The 25,009-nt window shown below is 43.4% G+C and overlaps 1 long non-coding RNA gene across 1 annotated transcript in view; it reads right to left on the bottom strand.

The window, feature by feature from the left end:
• Positions 1–1,468: 1,468 nt before the first annotated feature.
• The window catches only part of LOC138513081 (uncharacterized), a 64,456-nt gene continuing 40,915 nt past the window's right edge, over positions 1,469–25,009 (bottom strand). Inside the window, exon 2 of the long non-coding RNA XR_011281694.1 lies at positions 1,469–2,684. This is a non-coding gene — a long non-coding RNA (uncharacterized lncRNA). The remainder of the gene's footprint in view (positions 2,685–25,009) is intronic.

The following is a 25,009-nucleotide window of genomic DNA, read 5'->3' on the forward strand; positions in this document are numbered from 1 at the left end:
TAACAACCTCGGTTGGGATGATGTATGTAAATATGCTTTATGTCCAGCGCTAAGGCGTACGCGCTATATAAATAAACACATCATTATCATTAACAGCTTCTATGCACCTCAGTCCTGTCCTCCTCTGCCATTACTAGACTCAGTCAAGACCCTCTACATGCTCATCCCTACTTCACAGCAGCCAAAATATTTAATTGTAATAAACGAGCATTTTATATCAGAAATTCGTACACTTTCTAATTCCTCACTAGAAAGGGATTTACCTATTGGTTTTAGAAAAAGTTATTTTATGATTCATATTACATCAATTCAATGAATGTTGCAAGCCCATGAAACGGGGCTAAAGTACAAAATGGTTAGACTAGAAGCCCATTCCCAGGCCTTCCTAGGTTCTCCGGCCTCCCCTGACTTTACCCCTGACCTTACAGACAGGTTAGGACTCTTCACTCTACTTTATCAATGACATTTTGACCGTAGCCATTTGTGTTTCTCCATTTTATTTGCACACTTTTGTCCCTCCTCTGGTCTAATTCCTATAGTCTGCAGTCTACAAATATCATGATTGCATTATCTATGTGTTATGCTTACTGTGTTTTTAGAGTTTTTGATTGTTATTGGTGTTGGCCTAGCACCTCATTTTATAGAACCTTGTTTGGGCATTCCTTTTAACATACTGTTGCTGATTGGAGGCTTCCGCTGCTGACTCATGTCTCGGAATAATAAAAGCTTGCCCCTGCCCCGATGGCACTTCTCCTTTCCCTGGCTCCCCCACCTCGCACCTTCGTTATAGTTCTTGCACAATCTAAAAAGGCCTAGCAAGTTTGTTTTGTCCTCCTCTGTCTTCCCTCCCTTGTCTTGTCGCACCTAGAAACCCATGTGTACAGGCATGTTATAAATGACATATCATATATCAAGCTACCAGTATACAAGTGAAGGAATTGGTATGCAGTATTAAAATTGAGGCATAAATGTCTCCTTTACAAAAAATTGCGGCCAAAATGCTGTGATTTGACCCAGTAAATGTGTACCCAATTATACCATTTAAGGGGAGCAGGGGTTACGGGGGTGTCTCCCGCTCTCCTTAAATGGCATAATGGGTGTCAGGGTTGCGGGGGTGTCCCCTACATCCTTTACATGTATTGCAGCGGCAAAACCACAACTTTTTTGCCACAATTTTTTGTGTGATCAGCAATTTTTGCCGCGATTTTAACACATGAAACCAAGGAATTGAGGTATACTTTTCATTTTCAACATTTGTTTCTTCATGACTAAAAAAAACACTGATATGATATGATAGGTTCTTTATAACCTGGACCTGGGGGTGTCGTCTTGCTTCAAAAGCGAGCATGTTGCCCCTGAGCTATCCTCCCGAGACAAAGATGAGCTGAGCTGAGGTGACAAATAGAAGACTTTCCTCTCTTGTACCGACAGCTTATTTGGCAAAAACAAAAGAACTGTGCAGACAACATTAAAAGCACCAGTTTAGGAATTTATTTTGTTATCTAAGCTACTGAACTTGACGTCATGATATGATGTGATAGCTTTTTTATATAGCGCATATACACAATGTGTTTCAAAGCGCATCAAGGCAAGGGAGGGAACAAGGGAAAATACAATGACATTCTTATAGGCCATGAACAGTAAGGATGTGAAATTAACTATCGTACTCAGCCTGACGACATTTCAGATAGCGCAAGAGCTAAGACATAGATAAGGAAGGGAGGAGGAGAGTGGGAAGGAAATGGAAACAGACAGGCGACTACCGTACTAGGCCTGATGACATTTCTGGTAGACCCGTAGAAAACAAAAGATGAGGGAGAGGGGTGCAGAAAGGGAGGCCAGGAACAAAACAAGTGACTATCGTACTAGGCCTGACAACATTTCAGATAGTGCTGGAGGGGGCGGGGGGTGCAGTAAGGGGTGGAGGAAGGAGACAGACGAGGTTGCTATCATATTAGGTCCAGTGACAATTCTGATAGATTAAGTGCATAGAAGAAAGTAAGGGGAGGAGGGAAGGAGAAAGGGAGAGGAGGAGAGAACAGACAGTAAGCGGTCAAAAAGAGTGGAGAAGCAAGAGGGGAGAGCGTTTACAATTGCAGAAGTCAGTAGTAACATAATGTTGCAAGCCAGGATACAAGATGAAGATGGGAACAGCATGATTCAGGGCCACCATGAGTGCAAGATGTAAATGAAGTCCAAAAAAGTCCAAAAAGGGTGACGCACCATGAATCAATGAAGTCCATAAAAGTCAAATCCAGCATTGGTCACACGACGGTGATGGTGAAACCAGAATGTTTTAGGGCAGACTCCTACAGAAGTAGGCTGGGGGGGCAGCAGGTTAGAAGAATCAAGCAAAACAGGCAACACCTGTGTGCGAGAGGGGCTGGGCACAAGGGAACATTACAGGGGGACAAGAGGGGTGGGGATGGCCTGTGGGGACAAAGGGTGTAAACACATGTGGGTGCATGCTTACCTGCTGTCTGAGCAGGGGGTCAGGACCTGGGTCCTCATGGTTGTTACGATGAAGTGCATGGAAGCAACTGCACGTCAGCGTCTGTACCAGGAGAAGGGCCTCCTCTTTGACAAGTGTGTTTCCACAGCTGAGATGATAAGAAGGGTGAGCAGATCCCAGGAGTGATTAGTGAGCCTTAGCTCCAAGACTAGATGCTCTCTCTAGATGAGGACTGTAAGAAGATGGGGATAGTTAGGATTGTAGCCTTTTCTGCCACTCCTCCCATATGTTAGGTATTTCAGTTCACTTTTATTTCGATAACATTTATCATAAAAGCAAACTATCAACACATATCGATTCTAAAACAATTAAGAACAAGATTAAAACAATAAGACATAAAACATCGGACCGTCCTAAAATGCAATCAAATCACAGTCCCAAGTTATTTTAAAAAGAAAATACAAAAAGGGGATGACATGATTAGTTGCACAGTATTTAATACAGAATCAGACATTGCAGTCATTACAACAACACAATCAACAAATTGAGCACCATCAGCAATGCATTCTGGGATTTCAGAATCTTCCCAAAGACTAGGGTACGTGCATATGCAGTGCAAAATCAGTGTGCGTGATCCTGTGCTGGGCCATAGCAGGTCAAGTAGCCAGATTGCTCTGCCTCCTTCGCCATGCCCACATGAGATATTTAGCAATGCAGTGAACAGCAAACAGGTCAGTGGCACAGCAGGTAGCATCTGAGGTGGTTCTATTCTGCCCCTCTCTCAGGAAGGGCTTTAGGGACATTGTTCTGATTTCTAAGTAGAACGGATAAGTCTTATATTTTACCTGAATTCGAATGAGGTTTTACAACCAGTAAACACATATTTAAATGATGCTGTCTTTCAATACACTGACAAAGCCATGAAAAGGGGACCTTGGAAAATAGCTGAAATCATGCTGTGGGATGTATTTACCCATGCATCCGAGCCCTACCTCAAAACTGTGCAGTACTGACATGGAAAACCTCATGATGGCCAGAGCTTCCCAGAAAATGCACAGGGAAATGCATGAAGAATAGGCTGCCACTCATTTTTTGCCGATGTTATGGGCACAGAAGGACACTGCCTAAAACCACCATTGGACTACCCGCACAGTAGTCTGAAACCATTGGGAATGGCAATGCTGATTGCCAAATGCAACCTAGAATGGTGGGGAATTCATTTCTTAAATCTCAAAAATGGGTGCAGTACCAGTACTCACCACTATCCAAAAGCCGGCAGTTTAAAACCACCCTGTGTTTCTCTGAAGGCAGGCTCAAACTGTCTATTTTAAACATTGCAACACATCTAAAAACTCACTGGACACCAGCAGACATTTGGTAGAATGGAGTGTTGTGTGCCTACAAAATCTGGGAAATGAAGAGCCCAGAACAATTCTTATAACAAAACTGGCTGAGCTATGGAGTCAGCAGTTTAAGTTGCACTGGATTTAAAGACACTAAAATCGAAAATGTTTAGATTAAATGAGTGACCTATGTTTGGTGTCACATGCCTTTGTAACTGTTGAAATGCCATAGTTTTGCACTTAGAATCAGCCTTCTAGCTGCATATGTGAAAATGTTTAGTTGTATTTGAAGGCAGAAACTGGGGAACAAAAAGTGACATTTTATCTGAAACCCGGCTTAAGGAACTGAATTCTGCCTGGCAACTACCCCCATCAGGAGTGAAACTTGAGTCACAGCTGTGTTCCCAGGCCTAGCTGCCCTTTTGCTGCTCACACTAAGGATATGCCATCTATCTGATAATTGAATTACCTGTGCTCTGCAGGAAAGTGAACAAAGCCCTGTCCTGGCTCAGGCAAAGGTTTTATTGGCAGGAGTCGTAAATGGTCGTAAAAAGTGGCTTCCTCCTGAGGAAAGGGGAGGGGCACTGCCTGTGAGAGCAAGCTGGCTTGGCAGAACTGGAAAGACCAGTATTTCTACCTTGTGCTGAGAGGAAACCACACCCCTTTGTAGCCAGAATATTGTTTAGAAAAAGATGAATAACTCATAGTACGGACATGTGAAAATTTTAGAAATGACACCATAATTCTTGTGATTTTTCTGCCCACATTTTAAGAGGTTTTTCGACCCGGTGGCATGTTCAGGGGGGTTTTAGCGGAAAAGTGGATATTACTCTAAATGTATGCATGTTAAAAATCTGAAACTTCATCAGTTAATGTCCCTACTCCCTGCACACATGTATGTAAAGTTGGGTCAATGTCAGAAAGTGAAAAATCAGTTAAAAAGTCAATTATCTGCCATTTCTGAATGCAAGCTCTTAGAAACAGCAGATTTGGACAGAGACATGGCTAAATTCAGCCACACCATGTATATGTAATTTCAAACAACTGTGTAACTCTGAAATATGTCTTTTATTATCAAATATAGAATGTGTGCAATCTGACAGAGGAGTGTCCTATCTGCAAGCCATAAAATGACATCCCTCTGACTCACAGTTCACTCCCCAATCAAATAAGAAATGGAAGTTTGCCCAATTAGAAGCTGAGAGAGAGGTAGGGTCAGTGATGCTAGAACACACCCACATTCTAAACACATAAAAGCAGACAGTCAGGACAGATAGGGACCTTCAATTCCATCCGCAGCGGGACGCTCTGCCGGAAAAATCCATACTTACCTCCATCAAACCTCCAGAGAGCCAAACTAGAGACTTCAATCTATCCAGAACTAGAGACCAGACCAGAGGGAGAAAGCAGTGCTGTACCCAGAGAGAAAGCAGTGCTGTGCCCAGAGAGAGACCCGAGCCCAGTCCAAAACCCTGACCAGATCCGTGATGAGGCCCATTTCACTCAAGAATATAGTGTGAGTACCTAGAAAACTGTGCAGAACCAATCTCCTAGTTAAAATAATATAATTCAATCCATTTTTAACCTAAGTAGAACTGCAGCTTAGCAATTGTGTTATCCTGCCATCATTTTTAAAGCTGAAAAAGTGTGCGTTTAAAATTTCAAATCTGAAAAACGACCTTTATTCAATCGTTCATATCTCCGCAACCGTTTGTGCTAGAGACTTGCAGTAACTTTTATTTGGAAGCTGAGATCCTAGGCTTTCCTAGGACCCCAAAACGATAGAGATAGTCCTTGTGGTTCCTCTGTAATAGCGCACGGCGCATCCGCGAATTTTGCCGCGATTTGCAAATTTCTTCACATGTAAAAACTGCTGCTGCTTGCCTTCCATTTGCCAGAAATTCGTTTAACCTGCTAACTATCCCTGCCTCATTGCTAGTGTGAGCCTGGACTAATATTACTAGATACCACTCACCCTGAACCTCTGAAAGGGAATTAAAAGCATTTCCAGCATATTTCTCATCCATTGCTAGCACATATCAAAGCATTTGGGCCTGTGTTTTCAAAACTCCTATCTGTGTTTTAAACTTCTGTTGTCTAAGCTTGGGGGGGATTGAACTGATTACATTGATTGCATTTCTGAGAACTGCGTGCTTTCCTCCCATTCCCTTGCATTGCATAAAGAGGGGGGGAGTGGATTGCCAGAGAAAAGTGATTACCTTGTTTGTTGAAATCATATCAAGTTGTTTTCTATACTGCATTTCATTCATTCAACCTTGCATTTCCTTGAACCCTATAAAGCATTTTCTACCACATTATACTTCTGTACCTATTTACCAGTGTGCTACCTTATCCATTTCATCTCAACTCCTTAGTAATTATAAAGAAGTGTGCTAGTGCCAGATTCTCCGTTGTTGATCTTTATCATATCAGATTAAGTGTGCTATTCAATTATTAACTTATTATAAAGTGTGATATATATATATTTTAAATTATCAAATAAACCTTTTAAACTTGCAAAACAGAACTACTTCTTGGCTCAGTGGGGTCAGGGGGATTCCAAGAGAGGGGTGTTATATAGGGGTAGTCATCCAGAACGCATGAACTGGACCTAAAGATATATCAATAAGGGTTTTCATTCAGTATTCTAGACTAGGCGTTAACTTAGCTGTAGTGCTGAGTTAGGTCAGTGGAGGGGGTACCCATCAAATCCTGGCAGCAAGGAGGAATCTGAAGACTCCTCTGAACTGCGCAGGACACAGGAGACCAGGTCCCCACATTCTGCCAGCCATTCCCAGGCTCGCAGAATCCGGGAAAACCTGGAAGAACAGACGGGAACCTCTGGGAGCAGTGCCTCTGAGTCCGAGGACGATTGGACCAGGGTTACCTGGACCAAAAGGGCCAATAAGACAAAAAGGGCCTTGCTTAAGGACCCTTTAAAGCAGATTAAGGCGATCAGGAGCGTCATCACGCCTTACCATAAGAACGCTAAGTATTCTGTTTGGGAGCACTTAGAGTTGTTTGAGCAAATGATGGAGACTTTCCATATGAAGGACAGCCAAAGCTGTATTCAATATGTAAAGTGGACCTTCTCCCCGGAATACTCCAGTTTCTTTGCGGGGCTGGAGGACCAAAATCATTTAAGATGGTCCACCTATAAGGCGGCCATCTTGAAACATTTTTCTGTTCACAGAAAACCTCAAGAGGCTCGCAAGGCAGCCTACAATTTGCAATGTGGGGAGGATCAGGCCCCACAAGAATTTGTGCAAGAACTGAAACGTGCTTTTGCGCAAACCACCAGAAGGGTGCGCACAGATAGTAGAGAGTTCATTAATACGTTTTTTCATGCCTTGCCCAAATACATAATGACCCAGCTCGTGAGGGATTTTCACGAGAAAAGATCTTTAGACTGGGTCATTGAACAGGCTACCCGGATCTATGAGGTGCAGAAACCGGTAGATAGCAAAAGTAATGCCCAGAAAAACCCCAAAGCCAACAGCACCCCTGCTGCTGCCAAGGTGGCAGAGGTAAAGGTCACCCCCGTTTTGGATTTGGAGATGGGGGGGCCTAAAAACCTACCTGCACCTAATAATGTTAGGCCCAGGAGGTCCTCGGGTCAGTCACAGACAGGGAGCCAAGGAGGCAGCCCCGCAAATGGGGTCCCTCGCTCTCCTGATTATGTAAGTCCCCGTTACAAGGGAAATCGACCCATCCTGGGTTATGTGTGGACTCCTCCAGCCCAAGGGGGGGGATCCAGACAAGCACCTAACCCAGGGAACTTCCCTCCAAACTTCCCACAGGAGGGCAGAAATTTACCAAACCCTGGGCAGAACTTTTTCCCCAGATATCCACTCGACTTCCAGCCCCAAAACCATCCATCCTTCTTTCCCCAATTCCCTGAGCCCAGACCACTGAATCCGGGAGAGGGGAGGCCAAGGGTGGAGGGGTACCCAAATCTTCCCAACCCGGGGTATTACCAGAGGAGGGACAGCTACCCTTCCCGGGATCAGCCCAGGGGAGAAAACAGGGCCCCGTATCAGCCTGAGCGGGTTTCCCAGTTAGAGCGCCAGGTTCAAAACATGGCGCGGGATCTGGGTCACATACTGAGGGCTCAGCAGAACCCTCAGATCGGCATGCCGGCGCAGAACGCACCCAACTCTGGACCTGGTGCTCGAGAACAATGACGGGGGCAGCACCCCGATAACTCACCGCTTCCCAGGGAGGAGGCACAAAGGGAAGGGGGGTGTAAAGCCTTGGAGGAAGCTTCCTTCCTCACTTGTAAACAGCCCCTGGAAACCCAGGAACCGGAAACAAAATCTCTTGCCCCTGAAAGTCTGGCTCCTAAGGAGCAGAGGGGGGGTAGGAGAAACAAAAGACCCAAACAGACTCAGTTTGAGGAGGAGGTACAGATCTTCCAATTTGAGGGAGAGGGATCCTCAGAGGATCCTGGGAAAAGGATCTTCTCCTTCAGAGAGGGGGGAACTCCTCCCAAAGAAAAATGGGTCCCTAGGGATGCAAATCCAGACTGGGGAGATGTGGAGACTGAGCTACCGCCGCCCACCATCTCATCCCAGAACCAACAGCAAGAAAATCCCCTGGTTCAAACCCATCCTGGTGACTGCCTCCAAAAAGGGGGGGGCGGCCCAGAACCGGAGCCAGGGGAACCCACAATGGCTCTGATCTCCAGTTGCCAAATTTTTCTTTCAGATTCCCAAGGCTCTCCACAGAATTCTGCCCAAATCTCTTCGCTAGCAATGTCCAAAACCAGAAAATTAGCCCACCAGTTGTCCAAAAATGTACATTATCTGTGCCCCCTTGAGGAGAAGGAGGGAAGATATTATGCCCCGGTACGAGTACAGGGGCAGGGTACAATCTCGGCACTGGTGGACACTGGATCTCAAGCTACCCTTCTGTCCAGAAGGGCCTTTGACGAACTGAATGCAGGAAGGGGAGAGAATTACCAAATTCCTCTCACCTCTCTTCCGGGACAACTACAGAACTTTGACGGGAAGGAAATTCCCGTTGAGGGGACTGCAGACTTGGACATTAAAATTGGGCGACATAAGTTGAAACACCCGGTCATAGTTGTGACCCCAGAGGGCACCCCTTGTTTACTAGGGAATGACCTCCTGAGAAGGTTGTCACCCCTAATAGATTGCGTAAACAAGGTCCTCTGGACCCAGACTAGCCGACCGATAAAATTAAAACAGAGTGTCAACCATGTTAGTTTAAACGGCACCTGCCACATGGTTGAACAAAAATCTGACCAAGTAGAATTTCACTTCCAGAACAACCAAATTCCAGACGTGACAGTCATAGCAGTAGGACAACAGACTGGTGATGGGGGGTCCTCTCTATTTCTGAAAATCAACCTTCCTTCCAGTCTAAAGTGGTATTCCACGCTGGAAGGAAACACTTTGAAATTCTATACCAATCCACAATCTGAAACTCCCACTCCTATAGTCCAGAAAGATGTGAAATCAGCTCAAAGCCTGGCTGATATTCAGCAAATTGGAGAGCAGTTGTTCATCCCAGTTCAGTTAAATGATGGGAAGGACTCTGTTCTCGCTCGAGTGTGTGTGAACAACGGTAAGAGCTTCATCAACGAAGCCATGTTCTGCCAACTCCCAAAAGATCCAGCCATTCCCACCTTCAAACTGATAGACAAATGGGAAATGGACCTGGAAGCACCTAATTCCAAACATCTCCTGCCAAGCAGGTGTATGCTCAAAATCTCCATTGGCAACAAGAGCATAGTCCACAATTGTTGGGTCGTGCGAGACGTCCCTGCCGCCTTTTACTTAGGCAGTGACATTCTCAATCGCTTTGCCATTAGTTTGGACCTAATAAACTTCAAAGCTTGGTCCCGATTAGCGGATAATCCCATGGGCTTTGATGATCCAGAAAAAGCATTTAGGTCAGCTCAATTGCTACCTTATGCAGTTGAAATTCAGATTAAAGAGGAAGTCACCATCCCAGAAAGGACCCGACAATTCTCCCTGGAAGTGAAAGTTAAAAGGGGACAAGAGTTGAAAAACCCTGATGCTTACATACATCTAAATGCTTCTCTCCAACAGCAAGGGTTGGGGGTAAACCCAACTCCATTAGTCAACATAGAACATGACACCATTCCAATAGAGGTGGATAACAGCGACTTAAAGAGTATTACTCTAGCCGCAGGCATCATTATTGGAATGGCGGTTGATGACCGACATTTCTCCATTGATCTTGTAAATGAACTGTTAGGACCAATCCCCAAGGACTGTTTTGACAGTGACAGTGAGGACCATACAACACCAGACAGGATTTTTACCCGGCATGGGGGGAGCTTCCTGGTGTACACTTCCTGCCCCTATGGTAAGGAAGATGTGACGTGTGACTTCAGGAGGGATGAGGTGATTTTCCAGGTGCATGAGGGCTGCCTTTCCCACCTGAAGCCTCCGGTCCAAATCAGCACTCTGACCAGGGACTTCTCCACCCAGCTGGAGGAGGCCGCGGAGATAGCCAAACCAGAAGTCTTTCCGGGCTTCAGGCAGATGGTGGAAGAGAGAGTCAACCTAGCTGATGCCTGTGTGACTCTGGAACAAAAGCAAAAGTTGAAACAAGTTTTCTTGGATTTCCAAGATCTCTTTGCGGTAGACTCATATGACTGTGGTCGCACCGACATCCACACAACCACAATCCCGACGGACCCTGGCATGACTCCAGTGTTTGTGAAGCAATATCGCTTGCCTCTCGCATCAATGGAGTCCCTTACCAAAATAATTAAGAACCTTGAGTCCCGGGGAATAATCCGTCCAGTACACAGCACCTTCAATAATCCGGTGCTGGGAATATTGAAGCCAAACGGCCAGTGGAGACTCTGCGCCGACCTTAGGGAGCTCAACAAACGGGTCCATACTTCCCGATGGCCTCTGCCCTACATTGACCAAGGGCTGGCCCAGATTCAGGGGTCACAGGTATTCACTGCAATAGACCTGACCAATGGATACTGGACCGTGCCTGTCAGCAGGGAGGACCAATACAAACTGGCTTTTACCTTTGGGGGCCAGCAGTACACATGGACCCGGACTCCCTTCGGATACCTTAACTCCGGTAATGAGTTCAATATTTTCCTACATAAGGCCATGCCCGACCTGGGTGCGAGGGGTAACCTGGCTTATGTAGATGATGTCCTCATCAAAAGTTCATCTGTGGAGGAACACATAGCGGAGATCCGTTATGTTCTGACACAGTTGAGGGCCGCCGGAGCAAAACTTTCCTTTCAGAAAGCACAGTGGTGTAGAAACCGTGTTAATTTCTTGGGGCATGAGATTACTCCTCAGGGTCTCTGTCCCCAGGAAAAGAAAGTGGAAGCACTTCAGAAACTGAAAGACCCCACAACTCTGCGGGAACTAAGGAGCCTCCTTGGACTGACTAATTACAGCAGAAAGTTCATTGAGGGCTATGCAGAGATCACCAGACCCCTGATTCATCTCCTGAAGGGGGGGGTCAAGTGGGAATGGGGTTCAGAACAAGCCGAGGCGGTAAAACAACTCAAGAGAAGCCTCTCACAAGCGCCTTGCCTAGCTTACCCTGTCAGAAACAAGGAGTTCTTCCTGGAGACGGGGTTCTCTAATACGTGCTTGACGTCAGTATTATACCAAAAGCATGACAAGGTCAATAAAGTAATCTCCTATGCGAGCAAAACTTTATCCTCTGTGGAGGAAAAATTCAACGATTGTGAGAAGGCACTCCTGGCAACGGTGTGGGCATTGAAGAATTACCGCCCGTTTATCCAGGGGGAACATATCATAGTGGAGACTCCACACCAGCCTCTGCAATATCTCCAAAGTGACAGAATCCGGGCCGGAAATGTGAGTAATTCCCGAATTACTTCCTGGATTCTGTCAATGCAAGGCTTTCCTGTGGAGGTCAGATATGGCCAAAACAAGAAGAGTCCACTTGCGCAAGGTCTGGCTGACTTGCATGATTGTGCCAGAGAAAACTGTCTCGAGGACGAAAGTCTAAAAATAAAGGACAACATGGAGGCATACCTGAATTCCCCACACAAAGTCTTTGAAGAAGACAAGTGTGAGGGAATGCCCACTGTCTATGTGGATGGATGCTCTTACCATGTTGACAACGACGGGGAGAAAGAACTGGTGGCTGGCGTAGGGAATGCATGGGTGAATGAGTCCCCAGAACCCTCCGCTGGATACAAAATTGGTCCCCGAAGTAGTCAGGTGGCAGAATCGATGGCTGTGCATCAGGCCATCCTCACTGCTGTCCAGCATCAACTCCACGAACTGGTCATAATCACAGATTCGGATTATGTACGGAACGGGTTCGTGGAGCACCTGGTTAATTGGAAAACCAGAGGCATGTTATGTGCTAACAACAAACCCTTGAAACATGGGAAGTTGATCCAAAACATTGATGATCTGGTCACATCGAATGGGATGACCATCTACTGGAAAAAGATCAAGGGTCATTCCAAAGTAGAGGGACCAGACAAAACTGGAAATGACTTAGCTGATCAGCTGGCCAAAACCGGGGCCATCCAAGGGGATCTAATTGAGATTGAGTCCCTGTTGGGGGAAATCCAGGTCACTGCCATCACTAGGTCCCAGACAAATGCTCACAACGACCTTTCAATTGCACAATGGAGCAAGGAGACCCCTGATGCTGATTTGATTACCGCTCAGAAGGGGGATCCAATAATTGGTAAATTTTACCAGCACCTTGAGGACCCTGAGAACTTTCCCCTGACGGATACCGATTACATTGGGAAAGAGGACCTAAGAGTGTTGATGAAATGTCCAAAAATGTTCCGGATCCAAGACGGTTTGCTGGTAAGGAAATCCAAAGCTGGCCACGATCAGTGTGTGGTTCCTACCTCATTCCGAAGCCTGATGTTAAGTCACGCCCATGATGCGGCCACCGCCGGTCATAGGGGGTTTCACACAACATTGGAAATCTTAAGAGAGGTTGCATACTGGCCACACATGGGCCAGGACCTCAACCAATATTTGAAGGGTTGTCTTGTGTGTGCACAATTTCAGCCGACATCCCTCACACACCGGGCGCCTTTACAAAAGAGGGGGATGACCCTGCCATGGTCAGATTTACAAATCGACTTTGTAGGCCCTGTGATTCGCTCGGCTAGGGGGAATAAGTACATGTTGACTGTGACATGCTTGTTTACCAAGTGGGTGGAATGTCTCCCAGCCCCAAATTGCAAGGCGGAAACTGCAGCTGCCTTGATGATCAACCACATCTTTTCCCGTTTTGGTCTACCTCAAAGGATTGAGTCAGACAGAGGTAGCCACCTCACCAGTGAAGTAATGACAAAGATGTGGGAGATACTGGGGGTCAAGAGAAAGCTGCATATTGCTTATAGACCAGCTTCTTCTGGGGCAGTAGAGAGATATAACCGGACAATTGTGAGCATATTTAAGAAGTTTGTGGCAGATTCTGGGCCAAGTTGGGATATCCGATTACCTCTGGTCCTAATGGCTATCAGATCTACCCCTTCATCTGCAACCAAAATGTCACCATTTGAGTTGATGACTGGGCGCAAGATGGTGCTTCCTCAGCATTTGCTCTATAGGACCCAAGAGCAGACACTGATAAATGCCTCCACTACTCATGAGTATGTAGAGAATTTAAGGAAACACCTCCAACATGCTTTTGCTTATGCTCAGCGGAATCTAGAAAGATCAGCTGATAGCATGAAGACCCACTATGACCTGAAAACTTCCAGGAAGGAATATCAGGTGGGAGACCGGGTCTATCTATACAACTTCCAAAGGAACCAGGCCAAGCAGCGCAAATTTTTGCCTACATGGAAGGGACCCTTTGAGATCGTCGATAAGATCTCCTCTGTGGCCTACAAGATCCGCATCCCCAAAGGCGGTTCGGCAGAGGGGGAAGACAAATGGGTCCACATAAACCAGTTGAAATGTTGCCATCCCAGGCACACTCTGCAACAACTGGAGGAATCCTCTGGAATCCTAGCGGGTACTGTCTCAGACTAATTCAGTTCCAATCATAAAACATACCACATCTAGTCTCTAAAATATTGTGATTTGCATGAAACTGTCTCTTAGTTATACTGTTTTTTATCAAAATAAGAATGTAATGTTTCGTCATGATGAAAGGCATATGCTGCCCCACTATCTCAACAGTGGTGGAAAAACGTCTATGAGTAGGTATTGCCGCTCTTCCTTTGTCGTCCTAGGAGAAAGAAAACCTGAAGACGGGCCGAGGAGGGCGATCCGGAGACCGGGAACGAAGATTCAATGGGCCCAGTGGACCGCCCAATACTCCCATCAGGACCGGCGAGGAGAACCGATCGATCCGACCGGATGGAGGAAAAGATGCTGAACTGTGCCATTTATCGGAAGAAGAGGAGAACTACATCCCAGATCTTGCGGGTCCCATTCGTGAAATAGAATGGCCATCGCAAGAGGGGGGCTTGTGGGATGTATTTACCCATGCATCCGAGCCCTACCTCAAAACTGTGCAGTACTGACATGGAAAACCTCATGATGGCCAGAGCTTCCCAGAAAATGCACAGGGAAATGCATGAAGAATAGGCTGCCACTCATTTTTGCTGATGTTATGGGCACAGAAGGACACTGCCTAAAACCACCATTGGACTACCCGCACACTAGTCTGAAACCATTGGGAATGGCAATGCTGATTGCCAAATGCAACCTAGAATGGTGGGGAATTCATTTCTTAAATCTCAAAAATGGGTGCAGTACCAGTACTCACCACTATCCAAAAGCCGGCAGTTTAAAACCACCCTGTGTTTCTCTGAAGGCAGGCTCAAACTGTCTATTTTAAACATTGCAACACATCTAAAAACTCACTGGACACCAGCAGACATTTGGTAGAATGGAGTGTTGTGTGCCTACAAAATCTGGGAAATGAAGAGCCCAGAACAATGCTTATAACAAAACTGGCTGAGCTATGGAGTCAGCAGTTTAAGTTGTACTGGATTTAAAGACACTAAAATCGAAAATGTTTAGATTAAATGAGTGACCTATGTTTGGTGTCACATGCCTTTGTAACTGTTGAAATGCCATAGTTTTGCACTTAGAATCAGCCTTCTAGCTGCATATGTGAAAATGTTTAGTTGTATTTGAAGGCAGAAACTGGGGAACAAAAAGTGACATTTTATCTGAAACCCGCCTTAAGGAACTGAATTCTGCCTGGCAACTACCCCCATCAGGAGTGAAACGTGAGTCACAGCTGTGTTCCCAGGCCTAGCTGCCCTTTTGCTGCTCACACTAAGGATATGCCATCTATCTGATAATTGAATTACCTGTGCTCTGCAGGAAAGTGAACAAAGCCCTGTCCTGGCTCAGGCAAAGGTTTTATTGGCAGGAGTCGTAAATGGTCGTAAAAAGTGGCTTCCTCCTGAGGAAAGGGGAGGGGCACTGCCTGTGAGAGCAAGCTGGCTTGGCAGAACTGGAAAGACCAGTATTTCTACCTTGTGCTGAGAGGAAACCACACCCCTTTGTAGCCAGAATATTGTTTAGAAAAAGATGAATAACTCATAGTACGGACATGTGAAAATTTTAGAAATGACACCATAATTCTTGTGATTTTTCTGCCCACATTTTAAGAGGTTTTTCGACCCGGTGGCATGTTCAGGGGGGTTTTAGCGGAAAAGTGGATATTACTCTAAATGTATGCATGTTAAAAATCTGAAACTTCATCAGTTAATGTCCCTACTCCCTGCACACATGTATGTAAAGTTGGGTCAATGTCAGAAAGTGAAAAATCAGTTAAAAAGTCAATTATCTGCCATTTCTGAATGCAAGCTCTTAGAAACAGCAGATTTGGACAGAGACATGGCTAAATTCAGCCACACCATGTATATGTAATTTCAAACAACTGTGTAACTCTGAAATATGTCTTTTATTATCAAATATAGAATGTGTGCAATCTGACAGATGAGTGTCCTATCTGCAAGCCATAAAATGACATCCCTCTGACTCACAGTTCACTCCCCAATCAAATAAGAAATGGAAGTTTGACCAATTAGAAGCTGAGAGAGAGGTAGGGTCAGTGATGCTAGAACACACCCACATTCTAAACACATAAAAGCAGACAGTCAGGACAGATAGGGACCTTCAATTCCATCTGCAGCGGGACGCTCTGCCGGAAAAATCCATACTTACCTCCATCAAACCTCCAGAGAGCCAAACTAGAGACTTCAATCTATCCAGAACTAGAGACCAGACCAGAGGGAGAAAGCAGTGCTGTACCCAGAGAGAAAGCAGTGCTGTGCCCAGAGAGAGACCCGAGCCCAGTCCAAAACCCTGACCAGATCCGTGATGAGGCCCATTTCACTCAAGAATATAGTGTGAGTACCTAGAAAACTGTGCAGAACCAATCTCCTAGTTAAAATAATATAATTCAATCCATTTTTAACCTAAGTAGAACTGCAGCTTAGCAATTGTGTTATCCTGCCATCATTTTTAAAGCTGAAAAAGTGTGCGTTTAAAATTTCAAATCTGAAAAACGACCTTTATTCAATCGTTCATATCTTCGCAACCGTTTGTGCTAGAGACTTGCAGTAACTTTTATTTGGAAGCTGAGATCCTAGGCTTTCCTAGGACCCCAAAACGATAGAGATAGTCATTGTGGTTCCTCTGTAATAGCGCTCGGCGCATCCGCGAATTTTGCCGCGATTTGCAAATTTCTTCACATGTAAAAACTGCTGCTGCTTGCCTTCCATTTGCCAGAAATTCGTTTAACCTGCTAACTATCCCTGCCTCATTGCTAGTGTGAGCCTGGACTAATATTACTAGATACCACTCACCCTGAACCTCTGAAAGGGAATTAAAAGCATTTCCAGCATATTTCTCATCCATTGCTAGCACATATCAAAGCATTTGGGCCTGTGTTTTCAAAACTCCTATCTGTGTTTTAAACTTCTGTTGTCTAAGCTTGGGGGGGATTGAACTGATTACATTGATTGCATTTCTGAGAACTGCGTGCTTTCCTCCCATTCCCTTGCATTGCATAAAGAGGGGGGGAGTGGATTGCCAGAGAAAAGTGATTACCTTGTTTGTTGAAATCATATCAAGTTGTTTTCTATACTGCATTTCATTCATTCAACCTTGCATTTCCTTGAACCCTATAAAGCATTTTCTACCACATTATACTTCTGTACCTATTTACCAGTGTGCTACCTTATCCATTTCATCTCAACTCCTTAGTAATTATAAAGAAGTGTGCTAGTGCCAGATTCTCCGTTGTTGATCTTTATCATATCAGATTAAGTGTGCTATTCAATTATTAACTTATTATAAAGTGTGATATATATATATTTTAAATTATCAAATAAACCTTTTAAACTTGCAAAACAGAACTACTTCTTGGCTCAGTGGGGTCAGGGGGATTCCAAGAGAGGGGTGTTATGTAGGGGTAGTCATCCAGAACGCATGAACTGGACCTAAAGATATATCAATAAGGGTTTTCATTCAGTATTCTAGACTAGGCGTTAACTTAGCTGTAGTGCTGAATTGAATCCTCTTACAATGCCTCTGAAAGGACAAAGGTAAACGGGTATATAAATCAATGTCAATAAGGGGAAGTGATGATTTATGAGCGAAATCGTTTTACTTACATGATGATTCAGGAGATTCTGGACCATTGAGGGATCTGGATACAAAGTGCATTGAATTTAACAGGGACAAGTGAAAGTGGAAAATAATGAAAATAAAATCGGTTCCATAGATGATGTTCCAAACACACATTTTTCTCCCCAGAGCTTATTTACACATTGAAAGAGGTACCCATTAGCAGCATTACCTGGTGGAGGATTTCGCAGGGCAACATATATTGTAACGCCAATATCAATCAGTAACATCAAATGTGCACAGAGATCACAGATTCAATTAGACCTAATTTTAACCTTCAGTGGTAAATATCCACTGCCACCCATTTAGGCTCCAGAGTTCCCTTTAATTAGGATCGGGTTTATCAGTTTACTTACTTTTGAAAAGGCGATAGCTGAAAAGAGGACAGAATGGCTCAGCAAATGCTGATGTGCTTGTGGGCTGCATACCTCTGTCCTGGTGTGCTGTTGGGCTATTTGCTCATCTGTATGGAGCTCAGCAGGGCCTTTGGATCAGCTGGGAGTCATGAACTCTAAACCTCGTCCACTTATAGGCTTATGCTCTGCTGCAAGGTGCTGGGGGTTCTGCTTCTGCTTGGGTTTTGGTAGCGAGACGGACCCATCAAAGGAACAGATAGACACGCAGTAGAGCAAGAAGACACAGTTACAAGAAGGGAAGTTACTGCCCATTGTACGACAGGTGCTTCTGTGCCTACAAGCTTGATGGCAGAGCACCATATAACTCATTTGGACTTGTTAGTGTCTGTAAGAAGGTTCAGCTGTAGTGCAAATATTCCAGACGCACGCTATTCTCCAACAGTTGCTTAATAATTCACAATGTTTGAAGACTTCCGCTCAGCAGATGCACCTTACACCATAGGCAACACCTAAGTCATTGATGACAATAACGTCATCTATGCACCATTGTCGACAGAATAGCCCCTGAAGAAAATCCAGCTACCAATGTTGGGTATTGACACATGTAGGGCAGAGGTGGAGAGCTACTACATAGAAAAACAACTGTCTATTGGGCTAGACAACACAGACAGGAACTCTTAATAGGTTTTCAATTCAAATCAGTATTGCTCACTTTAGTTTGGTGCTACTACTAATTTACAAGTTGTTGTCCTTTCTTTGTGTCTCCTGTGATTGGATTGTCACATGTATTTGTTTGGTATTGCACATTTGCACTTTACAGGTCTGGGTACCACATCCATGTGACATTTTGTGTTTTACAGTGCTTGTGAAGGTTATGTATTAGTTGTATTTACTTTTTCAAATAAATATATTTTAAAGCAATACAAAATAAAGTCATAATACTAATCGTGCCTTAGGGCCTCATTACGACCTTGGCGGAAGACCATGGTGCTATTAGCACCATGGTCCATGCCGGTAAGTTACCGGCTCCGCCATGGAGAAAGGGGGAATTACCACTCCATTCCGAGGTTGGCGGGACGGTAATTCCCCCTTCCTCCATGGCCCTTCCCCATTCCCATTTTTGCCCCATAGGGCTCAATGGAAATGGGGAAGGCGCTAAGTACGGTGCCGCAAATTGCGGCACCGTAATTAGCACCAAGGTCCCTTTGCGGGTCCCTGCTTTAACGGCTGGTCTACACCAGCCGTTAAGGTCGGGTCCCGCAAAGGGACCTCGTAATTAGGCGCTAATAGGTTAGCGGCGCTGCAGCCTTTTACAGCGCCGTTAACCCATTAGCGCCTGGGTCGTAATGAGGCCCTTAGTGTTTACCCAAGACACAGTGCGAAAAGGTTTTAGGTTTTGCACACAAGAATCATTAAATGTTTTGAGGTAGATGTTCTTCTGTTCCACTCCAATCTCACTAAGTAGCTGTGTTTTCCCTAAGCCCTAGTATGCCTTCTGCTTCTTATTACTATCTCTCCTAAAATGTGGTTATATATCGTTGCTGAATGCTGGTTATCCACATGTTAGTCCTGAATAGTCTGTTAATCCCTTCCACTATTTATTTTATTTTTTAGTTATATGCTTGTAGAGCTCTGAAAGCCTGGAGGCCTCATGGCACGTGACATAAAACATGGGTACTACATAAAAGACTTTTAACAACCTGACCTGATCTGGCTCAATGTCCTAGTGCACGGTATCCTTTAGTTGAAACTGTATGTTTTAAGGCCCTTTCTAAATACCCGGTAGCTATAGTTCACTAGGCTTGTCTGATGAAACAAGATCGTATTGATTTATGTCCCTTAAAACTCAATTAAATGTGTTAAAGCTATAATTGGTTTCCTCTCTCTTGGGAAAATGACCAAATCGACCACCAGGGACCATATTGAGGCGATATGCCCAGAGGCGGCGGACCGACACTGTCAGTAACGGCTCACTGTCCAAGTTAAAGGCCTGAGTGAAGCCAAGGGGCATTTTGCCATTAGCATCCGTATAGCTCCTTGCACCTGTGCTAATGATTTTTTAGTTTGAAAAATGAATACACGTACCTTTGTTGCATGGCCTGGTGACACGCAGTGCTGCTTTTTTAAAACAAAAGACACCATTAGCGCCCGTGTAGGGAGCTACATGGATGCTAAGTGGGGAAGGGAAAGGAAGCACCCTAAGCCAATGAAAATGGCTTGAGCGCAGGTTCCCCTGGTTAATACAGCCTGCGTTCCGAGCGTTTTCATTGGTTTATGGAACTGCACAGCGAGCCAATGGATCTTAACATGGAACATCATATAGAGGTTCTTCTAGCTTTGTGTTTAGGAGCATATTTCCACCTTGGCGGTTCATCACATGTTAATTATAGATTGGCATTCATAACCATCATTTCTGTATTAAAAAATAATAGGAGTTGCAACCTTTCATATTCTGCCAGGAAGTGGCAGTTTATCTGGTTATTTGGCCAGCAGATATTGCAACAATTCTGAAGCGTCTGTGGCCAGAGGAAACAAGGATTTAAAATGTGCCGTACAAATAACAACTTGCTCCAATTAATATGAGCAATATATATGCTAGCATGGTCAGCATGACCTTAGCAGATATATGTATGTACGTTTTGTCTCTAACACATTGTTAAACCGTTGTCAGAATGATAGATAATGTATGTAACTATTCTAAAGTAAGCCATGTTTTTTTCTTTCTGCTTGTAATGGCTTTGATGGCTTAAAGGCTTTGCAAACTTACCCTTACATTTTTCAGGAAATTGCCCATCCACAGCAGAACAACAATAACTCAATTTAATGGCTGCCTAAGTGGAATGTTAATTGGCAGTATCTCAATTCCCCATCCACTTCTTTTTCTAATATGTTTACCAGATTATCTCTCCAAATTATTTTCTTATGCAAGTGTTCTCTGAAAGGGTTTTATTTATCAGCCGGGTTATGTATCCAAGCAACAACTCACTAGCATGTACCTAATTGAATGTTATCCCTTACAATGATCACTAGATTTTTCTCTCTTTTCTTTCTAGCGATTCATTTATTCGATTTCCAATGTAACTGTGACTCACCTTAACTGCCGCCCTAAAATATATATGTATGTTAAAGGGTGGCAATAGCCACACTATGGATAAGGTGAAAACTATCATCCGTATGAAAAGCGAAGATTCTGTGGTTAATAATTTTGAGCCGGAGGACGGATCAGCACAGCGTTTGAAATTCCTGTATTAGGGCCTGGGCCCACCATAATTGGAAAGTTGTGTGCAAACTCGTGCTGCAGTTTAAAAGATGTAAACGGTAACTAAATGAATAGTGTGTTTTTCACTTTCCCATTCATTTTCCCATAGTGAAAATGTCAGATTTCTGCTCACAAGCGCAGCCCAAGCCGCTGGGCGGATATGTGCCATATAGGGAATAAGTCAGGAACGGAGCACTCAAAGTCAATCCTTTGTTGGTTTTGCACCACTAGCCAAAAAGATAGTCACATCTCCCATGATGCATAGCTGGTGAAAGGTTTTTCATTTCTGAAAGTCCACCATTAAGAGATTAGCGAATCAAGTTCCGAATCAACATTGGAAAGTGCCTTAAAATGATACAAAGGGTGTAAATCGGGTAGTTTTGAGGCCAGGGAAGATGAGGATGTGTGTGAGTACGGAAGAATGATTGGTGAAAGTTTGAGGCTTGGGGATAGCAAAGTATTGTTTTTTTCAAGTGTTTTGCTGAGATTGGGAAGCAGTATGAAGAGTAAATACTCAAAAACTATGAGACATGGCAATCACCGTGGTTGCTACTTAGGGGAAATGAGTATTTAAAGGTAGTTTAGGAATCATTTTTAAAAATATGTATGAACAAATTGTTTCTTAATTAACTTGAAATATGTAGAGGTTTGTATTAAGGTGATTGTACATTCTGCGTTTGTGTTTTGAGATCAATATATGTTTTAGTTAACTTTGTTTTGTGAATATAAAGTGCACCACTGAGATACGTTCATGGTCGAGATGTGATTACATCTCTCTTTCTTGCAATCCTAATCTGCTGTACCACTGATGTCACTCATAATGCCATAAGTGAAGTCATATGTGATACCATCAGTGATATAATTTGTGATGTCATCATTGGGCATAGGGGCTGCACAATGAGGGATTCATAGTTAAGGTGGCATAGCTTCCAGCAACTGCTGAATTTCAGGATTTTTGTGGTATTAAAGCGGCTCCTTAACGTCATTTCAACTAAAGATTTTTACCAAATTTCAAGGTTTTAGCTGCATCAGGTTGTTTCACCTTAATGGTGCTACAACAAACATTTTTTTTTACTGATTATATATATTTATATATGTTTACTCAGTGAAAGAACTTTGTTAAAGAGACGCTATGCTTAAATTGTGCTAATAAAACCTATCAAATTCAGTAAAAAAACATTGATAAAGGGACGTTATGGTTACTTTGCACTAATAAAAACCTATCCATATTATGGTCACTAGTAAAACCAAAAAACCCCAGATATTTGGCAGTTATGGTAAGCTAAGCAACCATAACTGTTGCCACCACTGTGCACTGCTAAGACTAACACCGATGACATCAAAGATGACATCACAAATGTCATTGATAGGAAAACTAAACCGTAAAGTGCCTTTAACAACGTTTTTTCACTGAATTTGATAGGTTTTTATTAGCACAACTTAACCATAATGTCCCAAAGCACTTACTTCACCCTTACTCATTGCACCTTGCCAGGTCCACTGTTTCTATTGTCTTCAGAACACCAATATCTATACATCCACTAGTTTTATGAAAATATTGCAATGCCCTTGCTTCTTCAAGAACATTACACTCTCATGCACACTGAAGCAAACCATTCCCACAGGAACACACACACATAGCAGTACAGCATACCCAACCAAACCTAACAGCCCTTTGCACAATCACACTCCTCTATATATACCTACCCTCATATTCAGATACTCATGCACAGTACACACAAATACATTGCACAACTTCCAAACTCACACTTTCCTTTTTACTCCAACAGACACAAGACAATGCCTACCAAAAAGCAACTCTGTTGAAAACAATGTAGAAATTGAGCAAATAAAACTCAAGCCATGCAAAATGCCCATCCACCTCTAGCAGACTTTCTAAAAGAAGTTGAAACAAAACAGCTAATACAGCCACTAAGCTAAAAGGAACCAGGTAGCAGGGAATAAAGTGTGACTTCTCTTTCAAAATGTAAAACAAAAAGTAAATGTATTAAGAAGAATGCAACTACCAGTAGTGCAAACACTACATCTACCAACGGTAACATAGCTACAAGTAAGCAATCCAAAAAATGTATTTTACAAAACCTTGTCCACCCTAGAATCCATAAAAGCCTTATAAAAACAGGGGAGAAATCATGCTCCACCCTTAAATCTTACCACAGGAAACTGATCCTGGAAACTCTCATAGCCAGTGCAATGCTCCTCAAAAGGAAATTATTTATATTTGTTTTAAACAGAATGAAACCACTAACAAAATGAATTACTAAACTACAAAACGTACTTCGCAACAGACACAATATCAGCATAGATCCCTTTGTAAATATTTGTGCAGGTGAGTGGATTCACACCACCAGCTCAGAGCCATCTTTCAATGAAGAGGCATACAAACAAGCCCAATTGCCATACATAGCAGTGGGCGAGGGTATGAAAAGATAGACAATACCATTTTTGGAGAAGAAACGCTGATTGCAAGAATATCCCCAGCAAACTTACAATCCACTCTCCATTCCACCGAACTAATACGGCCTGTTTACAAATGGCTGTGCAAATCAATTTGTAACGTGCAAAACCTCAAAATTTTTTTAATCTTTGCAGTAGTTCCTCAATCAGTATGCGAAAGCCAAAGACAAATTAAAATATTACAAACTATGGACTCCTGTCCAGTGCGCAAATACACAGAACTACAAGGACATTCATTAGCCTGCACTTCTGGACCTGCTTGCAAAAGCACCTTCCACCACATCAAAATGTTAGTAAAATGTTAGCAACACACCATTCTAATGTACAAAATCTCGTTCAGATACGGTACTATGCAGAAAGTCCTGCTTTAGCAGTGGACCATTTAAATGACATCCTCCTAGATGGTACAGCCAAAGAACTGCTCAAAGAAATAGACCACACCCAAAGGAAATATTTTGGAACTGAAGAGCACTTACAAAATCCAGTAACTTTAGAAAAGAGTAGCGACAACCTTGCAGATGTCAACCTTCTATTATACACTTACAAAAAATAAATAGCAAAGTTTAAAAGCACATCTGATGAAGTACGAAACCAAGTATGTGTGTTTTGCTGCAGAACATTTTATACAAAGAGCACCAAAACTGTTCATGTAACAACGAGCAATCCCAATGGTTCCAATTAGCTCTCTATCTTATAGCAGAAAACAAATACAACATTACTAACCCTTCTATACTTTGCACGTACTGCACTGCAAAACTTGACAATAACCAAATGTCTTCACAGGCTATCACTAACAACTTGGAAATATTCCCACTGCCAAAACCACTCCAACAGCTTAATTTGTATAAAAGGATTATAATCCAAACACGAAAATACACCAGTTTCAAGCAATAATACGCCTTCAACCAAAAACAGAAAATTTCCCTTCATCTGAATTACTGAAAGGCATTTGTGGCAAAGTAGTTTATTTGCCATTTGATCACAAATAAAATGTAGACACTGTAGTAGTGCAACGGCCAATAGATCAATCTTTGATTATCCTAGTGACAAACAAATTTGGCAGCAACTGGTAGACTTAAGCAAAGTTAGTGAAGCCCTGCACAAATGGCTTAAGTAACCTGTAAATCTATGAATTAACTGAGGGCTAAGGGGACTTTCTCCTTCTTACGTTGCGTAATTGGCAACATGCCATTAATAATACTGCAAAGGAGAAAGCCCTATTAAGTGAGAGCGCTTATAAATGAATCCTCATATATATTATGGTCTAGATATCATCTCTCCATAGAGTAACATTTCAGAGGTAGAAGCATCAGCTGTAGGCTCAAGACTGCTGTATATTATTAGAAAACATTTCTTATTCTGCTAAGGCACACCCCTTTATTCAAGATCCCATATTTCAGCAATCTTTCCCCACAATTCTGGGATAAGAAAGAAGCTTAGTTTGGAGTTAGGGGAATTCATGAAAAACTACTTTGATG

The sequence above is a fragment of the Ambystoma mexicanum genome, chromosome 12, assembly GCF_040938575.1.
Source record: "Ambystoma mexicanum isolate Mex_15411 chromosome 12, UKY_AmexF1_1, whole genome shotgun sequence".
NCBI lineage: Eukaryota > Metazoa > Chordata > Amphibia > Caudata > Ambystomatidae > Ambystoma > Ambystoma mexicanum.